The sequence below is a fragment of the Pseudorca crassidens genome, chromosome 2 (assembly GCF_039906515.1).
Source record: "Pseudorca crassidens isolate mPseCra1 chromosome 2, mPseCra1.hap1, whole genome shotgun sequence".
Classification (NCBI taxonomy): Eukaryota; Metazoa; Chordata; class Mammalia; order Artiodactyla; family Delphinidae; genus Pseudorca; species Pseudorca crassidens.
Genome location: NC_090297.1, coordinates 126202089 through 126211266, shown reverse-complemented (window position 1 = coordinate 126211266; position 9178 = coordinate 126202089).

Sequence of the window (9178 nt, the reverse complement as noted above, 5' to 3'; positions counted from 1 at the left end):
GAGAAGGAAACAGTTTTAATTTTGATAAAATAAACTTTATTTTGTAACTTTATTATTTGTTTTTCTTTCTCCTTTCAACACTTCATAATAGACCTGTCTGGTAATTTGAAGTCAGCCTCCCTCACTGAGGTGCCCTAGGCCACCCCATATTCTTGTAACTTTTTAAAGAGGTAGTCACACAATGTTTGGTCCTATCATTCCAAAGTTCAGAACCCTATTTTCTTCTATGTCTTGTGAACCGAACCAAGCCATATACTAACTCTTATTAAACATACTCAAATGGTGCTTTCCCAATGGATGGCAACAGAAGATGTGTAAGCATTGTCATGCCACCCAGATATGTTGGAAATCTTAAACCATGTGCAAAACTTTAGTACCTTTCTACTTGTTAGACTTCACTTACCAGACCTCTACTTCAGTAATTATTGAAGCATTTAATGTTACAACATGAATTTAATGGGAACACCCTCTTTGATATAAACTCACACATGTTGCTAGGAATAAAAGATCTTTATGGATAAAATTTAATATATTTTGAATCAAGCTCAAAGAGATCTTTTGTTGTGTGTGAAGAATAAAATAAAAATTCCCTTTATAAAATTTTATGGCTAGATGGGTAGGGAAAAATATTTTCCAGGATCAAAATATTTTCTTATTTCTTCTTGAATTAACAAAAGTACAAAGTTATAGATATGTACATAAAATTAAGCTTAAGTATTAGAATGTAAATAGCCAAACCCTTCTGGAGACAAAAGGGCAAAAATGTAGCAGAACTTTAAAAATGTTTATAACTTTGATCAAGAAATTATGCCTTTAGAAGCCTACTCAGGAAATAATCAGGAAATTATGACACAAAAGTATATATCCAATGATGTTTATCACTGCATTATTTAAAACAGTGAACAATGTAAAGAGTTTAAATTTAAACGAAAAAACCCTTTAGCATTCTGAAAAGGAAATCTCATATATTTAGTGTCACTTTTAAAAGATTGTTCTTAAATATTAGTCCTAAGTATTAATTTGAATATTGTCATCCTTTAGTGTTAATGAGCTAAACACTATATTAAAAAATGCTCACTTCAATTTAGATATGATAAACATTAAGATGATAATTTCTAGAGCAGTGGTTAACTTTCACTTCTAGTGATGACAGAATAGTTTGTATCTGACCAACACTCCAACAATAACAACTTGAAAAGCTGGATAAATTCAAAAAACATTTTTGATAACACTGGAAAACTATAAAACAGCTAGAAATAGAGGGTTCAAGATCTTCAAAATAATAGAAAAACAAAGAGATGAGCCTAACATTTGGTGCTGCTTTTCCCATCAAGGATTTCCCAGTTTAAAAGCAGCCAAGAAATTAATATACTGAGGGAAACTTTTAGCAGTTTTATGGGATCGAAGGGACAAAAATTAGATATTGCAGTCTGTGAAGGTGTTGTATCTGGTAAATAATCAGGCTTTCCTGTGGGACCCCTCAAGGACTACAAACTGAGAGTAAGAATGAACAGAATTAGCTCTAACAGAGACTGGAACAAGCTCTAAAATCAGTTTAATCCCAGTTTAAAATAAAGTGACCTGTGCAGGCCAATGGTCCACCAAAAGCAAAGTAAGTGCTCTGTGCAGGAAGATAACATCATCAAAATCTCCAACGATCTTTAAAATATTCCATACACAATGCTGGCATTGAATAAAATGCCAGACATTCCAGTAAGTGAGATCAAATGATCAAAAGTAGAGAGAAAAAACACTCAGGGAAAAGAAAAATTAAAAAGACCTATAAGGAAAAACATTTATTAGAGTTATGAGACATGAGCTTTTAAATAAATATGACTAATATTTTCAAGAAAATATAAGACAAGGTGAAAAGTTTTAGCAGAGAACCAGAATCTATACAAATAATTGAATTGGAATTCTAAAATTAAAATGTACAATAACTGAATTTTTAAAACAATAGATGGTTTTAAGAACAGATTAGATATAACCAAGACAGAATTAGTGAATTCTAAGGTAATCAGTTTAAAAAAATCCAGAATAAAATATAGAAAGACAAAAAAAGTTCAGAGGATAAGAGACATATAGAAATGGAAAGAATGATAAATGTTTAATTGCAATTCTAGAAGAAGAAAGAGATAGAGAATGGGGTAGAAGTGATATTTGAAGACATAATGGCTGACAATTTTCCAAAACTGCTGGAAAACATCAAGGCATAGATTTGAGGAATGCTATGAATGCCCAATAAGAAAATATGAAGAAAATGACACCAAGGAAAACCATAATAAATCTACTGAAAACCAAAGAGGAGGAGAAAAATCTTAAAAGCAGCTAGATAAAAAATATTTTGATTTCAAAGAAGAAACAATGAGAATAATAACTGACTTTTCAATCAAAATAATGGAAGCCAGTAAATAATGGAAATCATATTCAAATAGCTGGAAGAAAAGAATTTCTTACCCCAAATTCTGTATCTGGTAAAATTATCTTTCAATATTAAGGTAAAATAAAGAAATTTCCAAGCAATCAAATACTAAGATCCTTCATCAGAAGAACATCACTGAAGGTGATTGTAATGGGAGTTCTTCATGCAGAAGAAAAATGATCCTAGATGGAAGCATGGGAATACAGGAAGAACTAAAGAGAAGTTAAAGTGAAATACAGAGAAATGAAAAGGGTAGCTATTTAAATAAATAAATAATAATAACAATGATGATGATGGTGATGATATCTTGTGGCGTTAAGAGATACATATAAATCAAAGCACATGACTTGAGAAGCACAAAAATATGGATAGGAGTAAAGGAGTTAATGTCCTAAGGTAATTGCATGTGTAGAAAATGTTGAAAGTATCAATTTACATAAGCCTTTTATAAGTCAAGGGTGCATGTCATAATATCTAGAGTAGCCACTAAAAATAGTGGAAACATTTACAACCAACAACAACAACAAAAGAAAACAAATAGTAAAATGATAGGTTTAAATTCAAGTGTATTAGTAATTATATTAAAAATAAATGGACTAAATACTCCATCTTGAAGACTAAAATCATCAGACTTGTATTAAAAACACACACATACAACTGTATGCTACTTATAATAGATACACTTTAAATACATAAAAGATTGAAAGTAAAAACGTCCAAAGATATATATCATGTAAGTCGCTTTACATGTGTCTTTGACTTCTTTCTCTACTTAAAGAAATCAGAAGTGAAAATCATAGACAAGATTTTGTGTGATTTGTGAGTGTGGTTAATATCAATACGAGAGAGAAAATTTGAAATTTCAGTCAGTGCATTCAAAATAAAGGTCTTGGCCTTCTATCAAAAGATTGTAAAATGAATGAAATTTAATGCTTTGACCTAAAATGAATGTATTAGTTTGTTAGGGCTGTCATAACGAACGTAGTTTATGGAGGTGATAGGTATGTGATTTCTGCACGTATCTGTTTGTATGAATTAACATGAGCAAAAGGCTTTTGCTTAGGAGGCAGAGGAAGGAGTTATGTGAAAGAGTAAAAGTAAGGATGGACAAGAATGGCCAAGAGAATGGCATTATGTCTGCCTTTTCATCTGGCCTCATGAACAGATTTTTAACCTTTTTGTAGAGAGATCTTATAGACCAAAGCTTCAGGGTCTCTTTTGCAGAAAGATGTGAAGGAACTCTGGGCACAAGCACAGCTGCTGTTGGGACAAGTAACAAAATGCAACCCAGAATAGGAAAGAAGAATCTTTCTGTCTCTTGCCTTACACTGTAGGTCTAGTACTCTGAGGCTCAAAATGTCCATCAGCTTAGAGTGCTTTGCCTAGTAGGGCAGGGCACTGGCGAGACAGGCCACTGCCGAATCCCTTGATACCGAGGCTGTCAGAGAGATATAAGAGCCCACTTGTTCCTTCCACTTGTAAAAGCCTCCCTTGGAGGCTTGCAGAGATAACTTGGAGAAATTGTGGGGCTTAAGGTACCCTGGAGCTGAAAGACACAGGTTCTTGAAAATTTGAGTTTTTAAATGTTGGTTATTTTATTTCTACCTAGGATCATTGGGTTACAATAAGACATTTGTTTCTGTGAGGTTCTTAGTTGTCCCCTTGACAATTTGTTTTCCCCATTGCATGATGGGAAAATATGACCTCATAATTTGGGATATTGACTTAAGAATTATGTTGGAAAACATTTTGCATGTGTATGGAAAGGATTTGTAGTGGATGCTGTGCTGTGTGCTCCAGCCTTCACCTCTTCATCTCCCCTTTTAGGTGGGGAAGACTCATTTCCATAGCTGACGAGAGTGCTGCTAGCTGAACGCCTTTATATGGCTGCTCTCCCTTGGAATCCCCTCACCAATGATCACACTCTCTTTCCAGGGCTGCCTTTGTCCAATGACTGGAGACTATAAAGGTCCTGCCCTGACCCCAAGTTGGACAACTTTGAAAGAACATTCCAGTTTCAGAGTTGCTACTGAGTTCAGATGAATCCTTTGTTGTGACAGCACTGCAGCCTGACATCTCTATCTTCTGTTATGCTCCCTGTCACAAGTTCTTCTGTTCTTTTGTCACAAGTGTTAATTCCAAGAGTGTTTCCTAATGAATATCCTGCACACAAATCTCTGTCTTAGTCACCACTTCTTAGGAAATTTTTAACAGTCTTGTTCACTAACTTCCATCTTTCTTTATAGTTTTCCAGGATATGAAAAGGGACTTAACTTTATTGAGAGAGGCACTGTGATTCATTGCCATAAACCAACCTCCCAGGTACCTGAGTGGCAAAATTTCCCACAGTTTTCCAGGGGGCATTACGGGATGTTCAGGAACACTCATGGTTTTGTTTCTGTCTAAATTATGTTAGCTACATGTGTTTAGATGAAGGAAAACTATTCAACTTAGATTTAAAAATGGGGACTATTATGGAATGTAAGATTGACTCAAAGAATTCAAGGAAAAAAATAACTAAAATTCAGGATTGTAGAATGGGCAGGGGTATTCTGGGAACATCACTGATCTTGAGAGAAGATAGAGGTTCTCTTTTATTTAGAATTTTGGTTTGATGATTTTGCCTCTAAGCAAAACATGGTTGGGTATCATCCTATTCCCCTCTCTTTTTTCTGTCCAAGAAACTTGACTGTGGCAAAGTTGGAGAATTTCTATATGTTTTGTGAATTCTTAGAGGAGATATGCATTCGTTGGACCTGAGGTAACATTAAGTGACTCTAGTGCTTTGAGATGTAAATCTCTGACTCTGAACTTCCTTTGTACTTTGTGAGAGCCTGAGCTGCTTTCAGGTCTGGGAGAGACTTGTGGCATGAAGATTTTTGTCATTTTGTGTACCTCAAGAAGCTTTTGGATTTAGACTCAGATACAGTTTTGAACATATACCACACATCTTTCATTATTATTTTAACCATTATAAGTAGAAACTAGAGCTTATAACAGCATTAAGAACCAATGACGATGGTTAAAATTAAGAATTCTTCCCACTAAGAGTTATCAAAAAGAGAGTGAAAAGACAAGCCATAGAGTGGGAAATTGTATTTGCAATACACGTATCTGTCAAAGGATTCATACCCAGAATATATGAAGAATACCTACAAATCGATAAGAAAAAGACAACTTAATTTTAAAAGGCCAAAAGGCTTGAAGAAGCACTTTGAAAAAGAGGAGCTTCAAGTAGCCAGCAAGTGCATCAAAATGTGCTCAAAATCAATAGTTCTTCAGGGAAATCTAAATTAAAACCTCAGTATGAGCCCACTACACAGATACCAGAATAGATTGGCAAAGATGTTAAGCAAATGGAACTCTCATACAGTGCTGGTGGGAGTGTAAATTGGCATAACAAAGTTAGAAAACAGTTTGATATTATATATTAAAGATGAACATATGTATATCCGATGACCTAACAATTCTGCCCTTAGGTTTATAGAAGTACATACATTTGATGATCAAAAGACATGTATGAAAATGTTTATAGTAACATTATTCAAGTGAAAACTGAAAATAAGCCAAATGTCCATCAATAAAAGAATGGATGAATAAATTGTGTTCTATGTATATACTGAAGTACTAAGTAGCAATGACAATAATCAAACTGAGTTACCTGCATCAACATGGGTGAATCTCGCTAACATTATGCTGAGTGAAAGAAGCAAGACACAAAAGAGTATATATTGGACAGGGATGTAAATTTCAAAAACAGGCCAAAAGTACATATGATGTTAGAAGTCAGATCTTAGTTACCTGGGGTGTGTGTATAGTAACTGGAAAGAAGCACGAGGGGCTTCTAGGGGTTGTGATGACTTCTTTTTCTTGATCTGTCTCCCTATTACATGAGAACGTTTACTCTGAGAATATTCATTAAATAGTACAATGATGATTCACGTATACATCAACAAAGGGAGGGGAAAAATACTCCAGAGGGAGTTTTATTCACATTATGGGAAAAAAAATTTTTTTTTCAGTGAAGAAATGAGAAAGGAGTACAGAAATAGCTCATTTGAGTTTTGCTTCCTTAAAAGGGATTTTTAATAATTTGGAGTATACTCCACGGAATTTTGGGATCAAAAAAAAATCAAAACCCAAAGATTATAACCCTTTTTAATCTTTCTAAAATTAGTATTCAATCATGACCTCTGATTTCTGAAGCTGTTAGGCATGAATACGTTTCTTAAATGACACATTCCTTTCATTAATCTTAACTAATGAAGAAAAATGTGGCCATTTACATGTGGCCCATTGTAGACTGTGATTTAGATCACCAGAGAGTCCCAAGGATGGGTCATTGTTTGATAAATGGGGTAGTTATTTAACACTGCATCTGTTTCATCATGCACAGATCCAAAGGGAAAAGATGCAGGTGGTGGGTAGACATGATACTTTCTTACAAACTGATGAAGTTGAAAACTCTGATTAGAAACTTTGGGAAACTCTGGGTTACTGTAAGAATGTAGAGGGTCAGGGAAATAAGCCTGTGGAAGGAGACCCCAAAGGGGAGAAGGCTGAAGGCTAAAGTAATCTGTTCCTAGGAGACACATTCAGATATGAGTGAGTCCATAAGAGACCATTTTTCTACTTTTTTACTTTGAATGTATATAAAAGCTAGCAAGATGTCTCAGCTGAGTGGGTTTTCTGGTTTTCGTTCTGGGGTTTTGTTTTGTTTTGCACTTTAAAAAAGGGCATGGGGCTTCCCTGGTGGCGCAGTGGTTGAGAGTCCGCCTGCCGATGCAGGGGACGTGGGTTCGTGCCCCAGTCCGGGAAGATCCCACATGCCGCGGCGCGGCTGGGCCCGTGAGCCATGGCCGCTAAGCCTGCGCGTCCGGAGCCTGTGCTCCACAACGGGAGAGGCCATGGCAGTGAGAGGCCCGCGTACGGCAAAAAAAAAAAAAAAAAAAAAAAAAAAGGACATGGACTCGATTTAGGCACAGATACATTTCCTAGCAAGGAAGGAAGGGGTTTAAAATCACAACTTCCTGGGGCAACTGGTTCCTATGCACTTCTGACAGGAAGGTGGGAAGTGGAGTGGGGACTGGGTCACAGTATTTAGGCACAAGAACCTCACCAATGAGGAGGAGCTAGGCAGGAAGAAGAGAGAGGAAGAGAGGCCTTGAAGAGGAAAAGAAGGAAGAAACGGAAGTGTCCTTGAGAAGATGGAGGAGGAAGGGGATGTGGAGGAGAAAAAGGAGGACTTGGGGGAGGAGGAGGGAGGTGGCTTCAGATCATGGACAGGGTTGACTATGCCAAACATCCTCGGCCTGGGTTGGATCAGCTAGGCTTACTCCAGAGGAGGAAGTTGCAGTGGGAGAAAAGGTCAGTGGGAGGACCCCAGGGTCTGGCACACTTGTAGAAGTGGTGGCCCAGGTTGGGCCCAGGTTTATCGCATGGTTAAAGATGGAATGATTTAGCTTGAGCTAGAGTTTCTACCTGAGAAGCCAAGAAACAGAGTAACAGACAATGGAGGGCGTATACACTAGAGCTAGGGTACTTCTCCAAAGCAGAGTATAAGCCTCCAATGGAATGCAATGGAATGCCTCCAATGGAATTTCTTAATTGCCTCTTCAGTGACATTTGCATATGCTTAGAAACTAGCATGGTCAAATGCTTATTTTTCAGATATAAATTACAAGGATGCCTCATAAGTGTTTTAATATTCTCAACAATGGTCTTCAATCTGTTTGGAACGGTCTTTATCTTTGTGAAAATAAATTTTACAAATAGTTGAACTATCTTAATATTTTGAAGCAATTTGTACTTTCTCTAGAATTTTTGCCATCTTTTAATGTGACGGTGGCAAAAAAAATTCCTTCAGGGAGTGAGAACAAAGAAAAATGAGACTGCTTTGGATTTACTTTTATACTTTCTCCAGTAGACATGAAATCAGTATGATAATGCAAAGGGATTTTCAGAAAGAAGAAATGGTGGGGGCAAAGACTCTGAAAAGAAAGCATGTAGATCTGTGTGCCTGGAATGGAAGCTTGATGAGGAAGAGGACATTTACTCCCATACCGTTAACCATTTGATCCTGTTTGTCTCTTTACTGACCATCCTTTCCAATGTCAACTTCTTGATGGATTTTGATTCTGAGGGTGAGAAAAGGGAGCCAATCACCCCATCTGGAGCTCTCCTTGACACATGGTCCCTAAAAGCATTTTGTACTCTCCTACTCTGTGACATCCGTGGGCTTCCTTTCTGATCATTCATCAAAGTAAGGGACCATCTGCTCTGTGCTCTGTCTGCTCCATGGATGAAATAAAGGCATGTGTTATATGGCTCCATTCCAGCTTCCCCTTCTTTACATCTGTTCTGCCCCTTTGAACAGCCCATGGGGCATAACTGATGTCTCACCTTACTGCAAGGTGCATGACCCCTTTGCTTCCAGTCCTCTTTTACTTTGAAAAATACCTGCACCTCCTGCTGTTCAGGTGTTATTGTAGAAATTCTTACCATACACCAAATCACTAGTTATTTAGATTTCTTTGGCAGTAACCCATTTTACCAATGAAAGGTATCAAAACCTTTCATTAAAGGAAATTCAACATTTCAACCATTTCTTCTATTACAGGAAGAATAACAACTTTCAATTTATATATCCCAATCCCTTTGAAGTATATTATTGACGTTTGCTAACTCTACATCCTTGGGCTCCTCACCTCACCTCACAGGAGAGGGTTTGAAGCTAGAACAACCTTGAAACTACAG